We start from the raw sequence: 13,071 nt of genomic DNA, 5'->3' as shown, positions 1-13,071 counted from the left end.
AGAAAACTCAGCAGTGGCCACAGGACTTGAAAAGGTCAGTTTTCATTCCAATCCCAAAGAAAGGCAATGCCAAAGAATGCCCAAACTACCGCACAATTGCACTCATCTCACACACTAGTAAAGTAATGCTCAAAATTCTCCAAGCCAGGCTTCAGCAATACATGAACCGTGAACTTCCGGATGTTCAAGCTGGTTTTAGAAAAGTCAGAGGAACCAGAGATCAGATTGCCAACATCCACTGGATCATCAAAAAAGCAAGAGAGTTCCAGAAAAACATCTATTTCTGCTTTATTGGTAAGACAAAGCCTTTGACTATGTGGATCACAATAAACTGTGGAAAATTCTGAAAGAGATAGGAATACTAGACCACCTGACCTGCCTCTTGAGAAACCTATATGCAGGTCAGGAAGCAACAGTTAGAACTGGACATGGAACAACAAACTGGTTCCAAATAGGAAAAGGAGTACATCAAGGCTGTATATTGTCACACTTCTTATTTAACTTACATGCAGAGTACATCATGACAAACGCTGAGCTGGAAGAAGCACAAGCTGGAATCAAGATTGCCAGGAGAAATATCAATAACCTCAGATATGCAGATGACACCACCCTTATGGCAGAAAGTGAAGAACTAAAAAGCCTCTTGATGAAAGTGAAAGAGGAGAGTGAAAAAGTTGGCTTAAAGCTCAACATTCAGAAAACGAAGATCATGGCATCTGGTCCCATCACTTCATGGGAAATTGATGGGGAAACAGTGGAAACAGTGTCAGACTTTATTTTTTTGGACTCCAGAATCACTTCAGATGGTGATTGCAACCACGAAATTAAAAGACGTTTGCTCCTTGGAAGGAAAGTTATGACCAACCTAGATAGCATATTCAAAAGCAGAGACATTACTTTGCCAACAAAGGTCCGTCTAAGTCAAGGCTATTGTTTTTCCAGTGGCCGTGTATGGATATGAGAGTTGGACTGTGAAGAAGGTTGAGTGCCGAAGAATTGATGCTTTTGAACTGTGGTGTTGGAGAAGACTCTTGAGAGTCTTGGACTTGAGAGTCCTGGACTACAACGAGATCCAACCAGTCCATCCTAAAGGAGACCAGTCCTGGGTGTTCTTTGGAAGGACTGATGCTGAGGCTGAAACTCCAATACTTTGGCCACCTCATGCAAAGAGTTGACTCATTGGAAAAGACCCTGATGCTGGGAGGGATTGGGGGCAGGAGGAGAAGGGGACCACAGAAGATGAGATGGCTGGATGGGATCATCAACTCGATGGACATGAGTTTGAGTGAACTCTGGGAGTTGGTGATGGACAGGGAGGCCTGGCGTGCTGCGATTCATGGGGTCACAAAGAGTCGGACACGACTGAGTGACTGAACTGAACTGAACTGATGCATTTTATTTTGTTAATGAAATATAAGTAAAAACCATACATCTATGTTTCAGAACAGAAGCAGTAAAAGACATTTGAATAGTTCTCTTGTCTTTATCTTTCCTTTCTTGGGCAACCAGATGCTGTAGTATGAGAGGATGGAGTTTCAATCAAGCTTGAGACAATGAGTGACTGTACCGCCCACTGACTCAAGCATCTGTGGTATGAGATTGCTGAGAACTTGGTTACCTAGCTTAGCACCCCAGTAAAATCACCAACTAGATTCTTAACACCATAGGAGGTACTCCCTGTATTTTCCAGTTAATATTCCTTTAATTCAATGAGATACTAATTATTAACTCCCATTTAAAAAGAGAAGAAAGATGAAAGTGAGCTTATAGAAAGTAATGAGAGAAAGGAGGTCACAGAGGCCAGCTATAGATAATAGCTGGAATAAAGACTTGTCAGAGTAACAGAAGAGATAAAAATGCCTAACCTAAAAGGATACAAGAAGTTGAATAGGGTCAGAGATGGAGAGAAATATGATGTGCCCAGGGACAAGTGTATTTGCATATTAATTTCAAAAACATTATTTCAAATAGCTGCCCAAGTTAAGTAATTTCCAAGATATTAAGCGTAGTCAAACGGGCCACAAATCTCCATAGCCTGTATAATTCAGTTAACTTCTTCTGCATTATATCAAATCTTCGTTTCTCTAGTTCAGTTCAGTCCTCATTTTTCTGGGATATTTTCTCCACAATATTAGGTCCTGAATTAATTCCTCTGCCATTTCTTCAGTATTTTTAAAGCATATGCTTAAAATATTTTATACTGAGTATGTTTTTATTTGGGATTTCCTCATCTATCTGGTGCATTCTGATTTGGGTAAAACTCTCAAGCATTTAATACCAGGATATTTTACATGCATGGCTGCAGTCTATAAAATACTAAAATCAGCTTGGGGTATTCCATTAAAAACAAAAACTTAAAAGGAAACTTCATTTCATCAAAGTTATAATGAATGACTTTTAAACTTAAGGTTAGCTAGGATAATGAATTTCCTGGAATATAACAGATTTTAGTCTTTCCCCCTCCCTCTCCCCCCTCCAGGGGGTATATAATATATATCCTTACTTTCTGAGATAATTTAATTAAGGTATTAATTTTTCTGTTTGGAGCTATATTTGATATAGATATATAGATAGATAGACGGATGTTCCCTCTGGTACCATTTCTATGATCTGAGGTGGCAAGCAGAAAATATTTCTTTGTTGGCTGTTTATATTCTATGATATTAATTAACATTTAAAACAGGAAAAATAGACATAAAATTTTACTGTAAATAATTAAATATTTTACTATTGATTTTACTTTATGTATGATTACAAAGATGAAAGGTAGTTGAGAGCAGCATATACAAAAAGAAATATATAACTAAAGATAAATCTACATTCATACATTCATAAAATAGTGGTGGGTCTAAAATTTTCAAAAAGAAAGTGCACCTATCCATGAACTATTCCCAATTATACGTTGTATATCAAATCCCAAGTCTCAAACACACACAAAAACTTGTTACACACACAAAAATTTGTTACACACACACAAAACACACACAAACACTCACACACATTAAAGCAATATGTGTATAATATATTATTTATAATACATATTATATTCTCATGTAATTAAAATGTGTATACATAATTATACTACATATCTATACATACACACATGTAAACATATTAAAAACAATTGGAATTCCATCTAAAATTCAGCAATTACTTATTAGTCTACTTTGATAAGTATTTTTTTCTTTGAGCAAAATGAGTGTTATAAAACTTTTGAAGTATTAACTTTTTGTATTTTAATGTTAATATTTACATAATGAAATATTATGAATCTTCCTCCTTTTCCACCAAAAAGATAACTATTATCTTGAATATAAAGAGATTTTTTTTTCTATAGATAAAAAAATCTACTCTATGGATGTTTATAAATAACATATATTCAGCATTTAAAAATCTGCTTGAATGAGATATCATGTAAAGCCTTTCTCAAATTGAATATTTAATCTATGAGTTAGACTCATCTGTATTGGTATATATAGACCCAGTGCATTCATTGCCACTGATTAGGATTATACTGACATATGAAGAAATCTCAATTATATACTCACTGCCTATTGAGGGAGCTTTGAGTTGTTTTCTCTTTATTTATTTACCATCAATGTTTAATGAAAAGCTTTGTACCCATATATTAAAGAGTTGGGAATTCCACAATCATAGAATCATGCAAATGAGGCATTTTTCACCTAAAACATTGTTTTGTGTGATTATACAACATTATTGGTTAATTGTTTTCATTACATAAATACCACCTGTCGATTTGAACTTATATATCTCTACAAAGACAAGATAAAGTAAAAAATATTTTCTTTCTTATCAACAATATATTCTAGTCTCTCAAGAATTTATTGCAACATTTATTATTTAGTCCTCAATTTCCATTGTAAATATATTATTTTGTCTTCCACTTATTGGAAATCTTTTTAGCCACTTCTTACTATAGTAAATAAAGACATAGTTGTACTCTGACAATTTTTGCTGATGTTGTATTAGTAGCTACATAAAGCCTAGTCAAATATATCAACCAAATGTTCCTTTCTTCAATTATCAATTTTTTCAGTACATCTTCTTTATAACTATAATATCTATAAATTTATTCTACCATCAAAAGCAATACTTAGTAAGCACCACTGCCAAATGGTGTGGAAAATATGATTTTGTTATTGAAAAAGGCATAATATAAACATGAATTTTTTAAAGACCCAAATCTTAGTGAATGAAAAGAAAGTTTAAAGTCATAGACTCTGCTATTTTGCTTGTGTGTGTGTCTATGTGTGTATGTGTATCTGTGTGTGTAGGATCAAAGCAAAATTTTAAAATTCATAAAATAGTTTCATAGAACCATATAGTATTGGACGCAGATGAACTGGGTGAAATATTAAAAGCATTTAAGCAAAAATACTTTTTTGAAAATGGTAGTAATGGTTTTTACACTAAACTGTGAACTTACGTGACAATTCTTTTATTTTATGTTGGACCTGATTACATGTTCTCTAGCTGAAAATTTTTTACTATGCATGAAGAGAATCCCTTAATCTTTTTGTGTGTAAACAGTAACTTGCTTGGTTCGTTCCCTCTAGCTGCAGGAAATGATTTACACACTACTTTACATTAGTTTGAAATGAAAACTGGGATAAAATGTGGATTTTCCACTCCACAGTTTCTGATTCAGTGAGGTATTTTTAACAGTCTCTAAAGGTGATTCTAAGGCAAATAGACTGAGGGCACTACCACTACCATCGTCATCTTCATCATTATTATCACCGTGTTATCTAACTAATATGGAATGCTTAATCCATGCTTATAACTATACAAATACTATGCCGTTTTTAAATGACTTGTCTTACAACATTTCTACGGTATGCATTCTATGTGCTATGTTATGAATGCAGAAAATGTGCACATGTAGGTTAGCAATTTTGCTTAGCCTTGTGGGGTGGGGTTGGAGTTAAACTCGGGGCACTTGCTTCCTTCTGAGTGGGTACCTTTAACCAATGTGCCTGAAGGATTTTGGAATATGGATAATATATTGGAAAAAAATATGTGTGTAGATATGGGCCAGGGTTTATTTTTAGAGCAGTGGTTTCCCAACTTTCATGTTTTACACTCTTAGCAGGAAAAGAAAAACGCTTCAGGTGGACTCCAGCATTTGCTGTGCATGTGTATACGAATCATTTACTTCTACAACTTCTATGACTATACAGATATTTCACAAGACACACGGAAAAATGAAATGCAAAAGGAGATAAAGCATCAACAAAAATAGAAATTCTTATATTTTCCCACAGCTCGATTGATGGTCTTGTGTATGCCCTGTGTTATCTAAGCACCTGTCTGGAGACCGTTCTTAGGATAGAGGTGCACTATGTGGTCAGATGGATGTTCCAGGCAGACATTTCCCACCTTATCCTGCTTCCTCTGTCTTCAAGAGAACAATTTGCTCTAGTTCTCAGCTTGACTTTACTGTATGGCTCTGATCATGTAGCAGTAACCTTCTGGTTGACAAATTATATCTAGAATGGATGGTTATTATGAATAGTAATGACTGAGAATGTGTAATAGTAGACAAAGGTATGACATGAAGTAAATAATTAAATCAACTGTGTAATTTTCAACTGGTTCTTTTTCTTAATTATATTATTTATTTAAATTCTCATTTAGTAACATTAAATTATTGCTATTAAGAAGAATCTAAATAAAATGTAAAGACTTGTACATCTATAGATAATAGTTGCATGGTACTAACTAAGGTATGGCTTCCCAACCAGCTCTAGTGGTAAAGAACCTGCCTGCCAATGCAGGAGATGTAAGAGACACTGGTTGGATCCCTGGGTCAGGAAGATTCCCTGGAGAAGGGAATGGCAACCCACTCGTTTTCTAACCTAGAGAATCCCATGGAGAGAGGAGCCTGGCGGGCTACAGTCCCTGGGGTCGCAAAGAGTAGGCCACGACTGAAGCAACTCAGCATGCATGCATAACTAACTAAGGTACTTAAACACTCTCAGATTGAGTTTCTCCAACTGCAAAATGAGATAACATACCTGACTTCTGTATATGTTGTGATAAGTCAGGTAAAAAGAATTGGGACTGCACCAGGAGCATGCCAAATGCAAAACAAAGGTAGTTAGTATTAGGCCATAAAACAAGCCATTAAACGTTTATAATCCCAGATTTCTTCAGAACCCTCTAATTAATCCATCCTTAGAGTGTATAAGAGAATCAGTAGTAAATCCCCATTACCACAGGAATAAAAAATCAAAGCAGTTAACTGTCAATATGAATGCTGCTTAAATCGTAGAGAAAAGAACTCCTTCCAAGACAGGACAAGAAAAATAGGAAGTATTTGCTGCAGGCTGCATACAAATGACAGAAGAGTTTGGAAGGCTGCAGTCCAAATGGTCACAAAGAGTCAGACGCAACTGAGTGACTAAGCACACACAGCAAGCTAATGTACACAGTTTCTATTATGTGAAAAATCAGGTTTTGGAGTAGAAACTTACTGTCCATAGGATTTGCCAGGCAAGAATACTGGAGTGAGTTGTCATGTCTTTCTCTAGGGGATTTTTCTGACCCAGGGATCGAACTTCACTTCTTACATTGGCAGGAGGATTTTTACCACCAAGCCACCAGGGAAGCCCGGAATGATATTTGGGGAGGTCTAAATCAATCACCTTAGTCATTGCCAAAAAAAAAAAAAAAAAACATCTAATGAAGTTGAATCTAGTGACTAGTTTTTAAAAGGTGGGGGGAGGGGGGGTTAAACGATAAATATGAGAAGATCTCTTAGGTACTAGAATAATGATGCATAGATATAGAAAATTGGATAGAAAAGATCAGGAAATTAGAACACGAATTCAAAAGGCACAACATCCAAAAGTAAATATTGAAGCAAATGGAGGGGAAATATTACAGAATAAATGTCCATTCACTGTCTTCACGTTCTCTCATTCAGTCTACAGAAAAGTGTAATTTAGCTTTCCCCACCCTAATAGTGCAATGCAACCAATCTATCAAGATCAAAAGGAAAATTTCCATTATATTTTAACAAAATCTAAAAACCACTTTTATTTATTACTGTAAGATTAGCTTCACAGTGGTATAACATATTGTTGCCTTCACAATAACCACATTCCTTTTAAAAATGCTCCCTTTTTTGGTTTGCAAATCTCCGTACACATTTGTGTTTCTCTTTTGCCTGTAGAATCTCCATCTCATTTTCTTGCCCTAAATTCTGAAGGTCCATTCTTAAAAAATTTTTTGCTCATTCAGTACATGTTTATCTCTTGGTTTTCCAGCTTCAGTTAATATTTATATACTGAAGCATCACAAAGCAATCTCCTGAATAGTCTATACATATCTATTTCCTGATCTACAAACCTATTTTCCAAGAGGCACCTCGATAATCATCTTTTATTCTTCATTCTCTATCATTGCGTGCATGTGTGCTCAGTCACTTCAGTTGTGTCTGACTCTTGGCCCTGGGGACAGTAGCCCACCAGGCTCCTCCGTACATGAGATTTTTCTGGCAAGAATACTGGAGTGGGCCCTCCACATCATGATTATGTTGTTTCTTTCACCAAATAAAACCAGCCTCCACTCAGAAACCCTCAGTTGAATAAAAATTCCCTGTTTAATGTTTTCCTCCTTTACCTCTCATGCATATTCAAGCTTCATCTATGGTCAATTCTACCTCATAAATCTTTCAAAGATATGCACTAATCTCCTATGACCTCTAAATTCCTAATCCATAGCTTCTTGTTATTAGTTGTTATTCATACCAGCAAAATAACTTGGAATGATATTTTGAAATTAGAAAATATCTTCCAAGAATGTTAAGAATTTCAGACTGTTTAATCTACTAAACTCAGGTCCAAAACTCTGTCCTACAGAAATAAACTGGCATTTAGAAATGCAATGCATTATTGTGATGCATTGTTATTGTGTAAAAAATTTGGAAATCTTTTTTATTTTCTTTTTTAACTTTACAATATTGTTTTAGTTTTGCCATATATCAACATGAATCCGCCACAGGTATACACATGTTCCCCATCCTGAACCCTCCTTCCTCCTCCCTCCCCATACCATCCCTCTGGGTCATCCCAGTGCACCAGCCCCAAGCATCCAGTATCGTGCATCGAACCTGGACTGGCGACTCGTTTCATATATGATATTATACATGTTTCAGTGCCATTCTCCTAAATCATCTTACCCTCTCCCTCTCTCACAGAGTCCAAAAGACTGTTCTAATTGTTGAAGCTAGTTGAACAATTTTTGACATATACAACCAGTCAATGTTTAAAGAGGTTTTGGACAGAGAAGGGGACGACAGAGGATGAGATGGCTGGATGGCATCACTAACTCGATGGACGTGAGTCTGGGCGAACTCCGGGAGTTGGTGATGGACAGGGAGGCCTGGCGTGCTGCGATTCATGGGGTCGCAAAGAGTCGGACACGACTTAGCGACTGAACTGAACTGATGACAATGATAGCTACATAGTTTCTTGGTAGAGAAACTATATGCTATCCAGAAAGTAGAGTTGATAGTGAGTTATATTTAATAAGAAAAATCAGTATTACAAATGAACATGAAAAATAGATATCTTTTTTAACTCACCACCAGAGGAGTCTAGAACAAGTGCTAATGTGTACCTGAAGTGTCCAGATTTGGCTTCTTTGCATTAATTAAAAACAAAAACCAATGGCCGGTGCCTCGTGATGAATAGCTCAAGAATTTTATAAGTGTTTCTCAAGAATTAGAAAAGAGTGAATTGAAGAGTGGCTAAAGGTCGAGATGAGTTCCAATGGTAGATGTGTCTCTCGAAGGAGTTGCAAATGACAGGAAAGCAGATACATGTCTCTACCCATTTGGAATTCATAAACAATTTTTAACATAGAAATTACAGTGTTTGAGAGCTCATTTGTAGGGCAATTAAATGAGTGATATGTAAAGATGCTTCAAAAATACAATAAAAAATAAAAGATAACACAAATGAACTTATCTATGAAACAGAAGCAGACTCAGAGACATGAGAGAGGAAACTTGTGACTGCCAGGGGAGGATGGTGAGGGAAGGATGATTGGGGGTTTGTAGCAGATGTGAACTATCATGCAGAGAATGTGTGAACAACAAAGTCCTCCTGTATAATATAGGAAACTGTATTCAATATCCTGTGATAAATCATAAAGGGAAATAATATGAAAAAGAGGGCTTCCCTGGTGGCTCAGACAGTAAAGAATTCACCTGCAATACAGAATGGGTCAGGAAGATCTCCTGGAGAAGGGAATGTGCGTGAATCACTTTTTGTACAATAGAAATTAACACAACATTGTAAATCAATTAACTTCAAAACAAACAAACAAAAAAAGAGGTAATGAGAATTCTCTAGGGGCCCAGTGGTTAGGACTGCGCTTTCACTGCTCAGAGCCTGGGTTCAGCAAACTTAACATTCCACGAGCCTCGTGGCCAAAACCAAAACAAAACAAAAAAACCCAAATCTCTTAAAAAAGGAGGTCATTGATGCTCCACTAGAGATTTTTAAGAATAAAATAGATGGCAAACTCTTGAAAACAATTCAGCTATAATTCAACTTAAAGGCAGAAAAACGATGGCATTTTCCTTTCCCATGATTTATGTACAATTTCCTCATTTCCACAGGAATGACATTTCTAAATTTTGCACTTAGAGAAAATTACCTAGGTTATTTTTAGCTGTAACTGATGTGCCAAAAGTACTCCCACTTTAATATACTATCCTGCTAATTTACGAAATTCATTTATCATCTAAGTTCTTAGAAGGAAGGAGCAGAAAAAAATGTAAATGTACTGATCTTGTATGTTGATAAGTCACTGTTCTTTGACGACATTTCAAACTTGATTTCAGATGCCAAAGCAGAGTCTCTGAAAAATTATATGCTTTCCTTTAACTGTAAGACATTTTTTGATGATCCTGAATGTCTTTTACTGAGTACTAATTAATGAGACAAACTTCTGACAAAAATATTTCTACTTTACTAATTCTAGAGCCACGTTTTTTTTTTTTTAATGTGAAACAAGAATTGTCTGACTGGATCACTTCTGAATATTCATGCATTATTTCAAAAGGGCATGCATTGTCTCAAAAAGAAACTGGTTTTCTAGAAGTTGTGAAAAGGTAGATTTTTAGAGCATTTGAGCTGAATTCTCTTAACTGAGTGGTGGCAACAAAACTCTAACACTGTGAGCCTTTAAAAGAAAGGTCAAACATCTTTCTGGTCAGCATGGCAAAAGTAACTCATTCATTTCTCAAATTATGAGTTGTTATCAGCACTGTGAGAAAGAAAGGATTCATATGGGTTATGAAGTTCTGTATTTGTGTTTTATCCTTAATCTGTTACACCAAAACAAAGATACAGCTATTAGATGATCATAGTTTTTAAGGAAAGTCATCATGACAACAAAATATAAAAGTTCTAATTCCTCATGTTCATCAGCATAGTCCTCAAACATTATGGTCAGTATCAATAAATCCTAATCTAAAGAAAGGGATATGAAAATCAATATCTTCTTTTAAACTGTGTAATGCATTTATTCTTACTGCATTACTACTCAATAACTTGTCAAATACTATATTATAACACTTTACATATAAAATAATGTTAGGAGCATGACTGGCAAAAAGTTCATAATTAGTTATTGATTATTATTTATCAAATTACATGTAGTATATTATGATAAATTTCTAAGCAATAGATTTCTTATGAATGCATGGGAAAAATTTGTACACGTCAGTTTAAAGCAACTTCAATTTATGATAATTTAATTGAATAATTTTTAAAAATTTCCTGGAGGTAAGTACCTTAGAAATATTTCAAAAGAGAAAACAAAATAAAACAAAATGCGTAAGTAGATAATCTATGCTTTAAGATTTCTAAAAATTGTGTGAAAGTGTGTGTGTTTAACCAAAAAAGGAAACAAATAAAAAACGTGCTAAATTGAAACTGTAAAAATTTTATATAATTTACCTAATGATCTGATTCATTTCAGTTATCGGTAAAGGTGTTGCTAAAGAAAACACATATAAAGAAGATGAGAGCAAATGATTTCTAGATTTCATAAACTCATTATTTAAAAATTTAAGCAATTCTAGACCTATCAATTTGTATGTTTATTCTTATTGGAAATATTTTTAAATATTTTGTTAAAAATATTTGGTAAACAAAAATATTCAGATTATATTTAAATCTAAATATTTTCTAATTTAAAATTATAAATATTTATTTGCATATTAGTGATATTTAGACATTTAAAGTACTTTGAATTTGAAATAAATAATATTATATGAAAGTATACTATTTTATTACTTTATTTGATATTGCAAATAGATCTAATATATAGATATATCTCAATTATAATTATAAATTAGCAAATATTTTATGCAAATAAAAAGTCTTCTCTCCAGATATAGTAATTAAAAAAATAAACAGATTTATAGAACTGAACTATAAATTTACATAATCTGAGAAAAACTTTGACATTCTACTTACACATTTTGTTAACTTTTTAATATGTTATTTCATATGCTAGTTATAGATTTACTAAATGCTTTGGCAAATTTACATTGAAATATTTTATTAAAATTAATAACCCAATTAAAATTGCTTGCAATAAATCAGAATTGAGACAATAATAAATCCCTTTCACAATTTGCATTTTCTTAATTTTTAGTTTTGTGTATTTCATATTTGATGAATTAACCTTCATGAAATGGATATAATAGATTGAAAGCTAATATGTGTACGTGTTTGAATATGTATGTATTTATATTCATAATGTGTTCAATAATTTGCTTTTATTATTATTATTTTTGTAACATTCTTACTTAAACTTTTTCACTTTAAGAATGTTTGAAAGTCAATGAAAAATTTGATAACCAAAAAAACCTGACAAAAAGAAAGAAAATAAAATAAGTATATGTCAACTTTAATAAGAAATTATCCTCTAAAGAAACATATAATTTTATTCAGATATGTGGAAATCTCCACAATAAATATCATTTACTAAAAAATAAATAATTTATTATTTAAAATATTTATTCTATAAATAAATATTTCCACATATCTTTAAGGTTTATAACTTTAAACCTTGACATGGTATCTGATAGTAGAGTGGTAAATATTTTTTAAAAAATTAAGAAACAAAATCCTGGAGAAAGATGCTACGTTCCTCCCAAGAAACTTGTTTTAAATTTTCTAGATATAAAGAACTTTTATTTTCCTGAATCTGAATTGCAGAGATGCTAAATTGATCTTTGTTTTAGACAATGTTCAATGTACACGCCAAGTTTGGAGATTTTTAGAAATTTTTTTCCTTATGAAGTGGAAATTAGTTTTTCAATTACTTTTTCACTCTATTTTCTTTGAGTTAGCTTATATAATTAATACTTGCCTGCTGATCACATTCTTACCTGTATATCTTCAGTAAGGTCTGAAGAGACTGAAATTCAAAATTCACGTGAAACACAGGAAGAATAGTAGGAGAGTTTGCCCCGATTTTGCTTCACAGGCTTCTCCTCGAACCTTACATGTGCCACATTGCTCCGAGTTACAGACACTTGTGCTTGTAGTACCAAGACCCTCAGTATGTCACTGCTTACTGAATGCTATTTTGGGTTCTCTGAGTAGAGCCATGAACACTGAGCCTTTGTGCAAAATATCATAAGGGCACTCTGATGTCCGTTCATAGTCTGGGATTAAAATGCAGACAGCTCTAGCAAATAGTTATGAGCTGATTTTTTCCCCCCTCTTTTTCCTAACAACAAACAAAAAAGAAAATAAAGTGCTTATTGGCTTGAGGTGATAAGGAGGGAATTCAACTTATGTAAGAGAATTCTGCAAGTGGAAAGGACATGCCCTCTACTTGAGGATTAGCTGATGAAACAAATGATCAATTTAAAGCAGGCACAAAAGTTACTAAAAAGAGAAGAGCTTTTAAACTCTCTATGATTTCTGGCTGCTCCTAAATTCAGTCTTTCTACTCAGGAATGAAGTAAAATACAGAAAGAGAGGGCAATGTCTAAATTATAATCCTCTTCTTTCC

The 13,071-nt window shown here is 33.9% G+C and overlaps 1 protein-coding gene across 1 annotated transcript in view; it reads right to left on the bottom strand.

Moving 5' to 3' along the window:
* The window catches only part of CDH19 (cadherin 19, type 2), a 79,804-nt gene extending 67,205 nt beyond the window's left edge, over positions 1–12,599 (bottom strand). The window contains exon 1 of the mRNA XM_010862321.1: positions 12,440–12,599. The gene's annotated coding sequence lies outside the window, so the exon portion shown is untranslated. The remainder of the gene's footprint in view (positions 1–12,439) is intronic.
* Positions 12,600–13,071: the final 472 nt, after the last annotated feature.

This window comes from Bison bison, unplaced genomic scaffold (assembly GCF_000754665.1).
Source record: "Bison bison bison isolate TAMUID 2011002044 unplaced genomic scaffold, Bison_UMD1.0 scf7180017864481, whole genome shotgun sequence".
In the NCBI taxonomy this organism is placed as follows: domain Eukaryota; kingdom Metazoa; phylum Chordata; class Mammalia; order Artiodactyla; family Bovidae; genus Bison; species Bison bison.
Note: the sequence above shows the minus strand (reverse complement) of the source record. Positions and strands in the feature narration are given on the sequence as shown.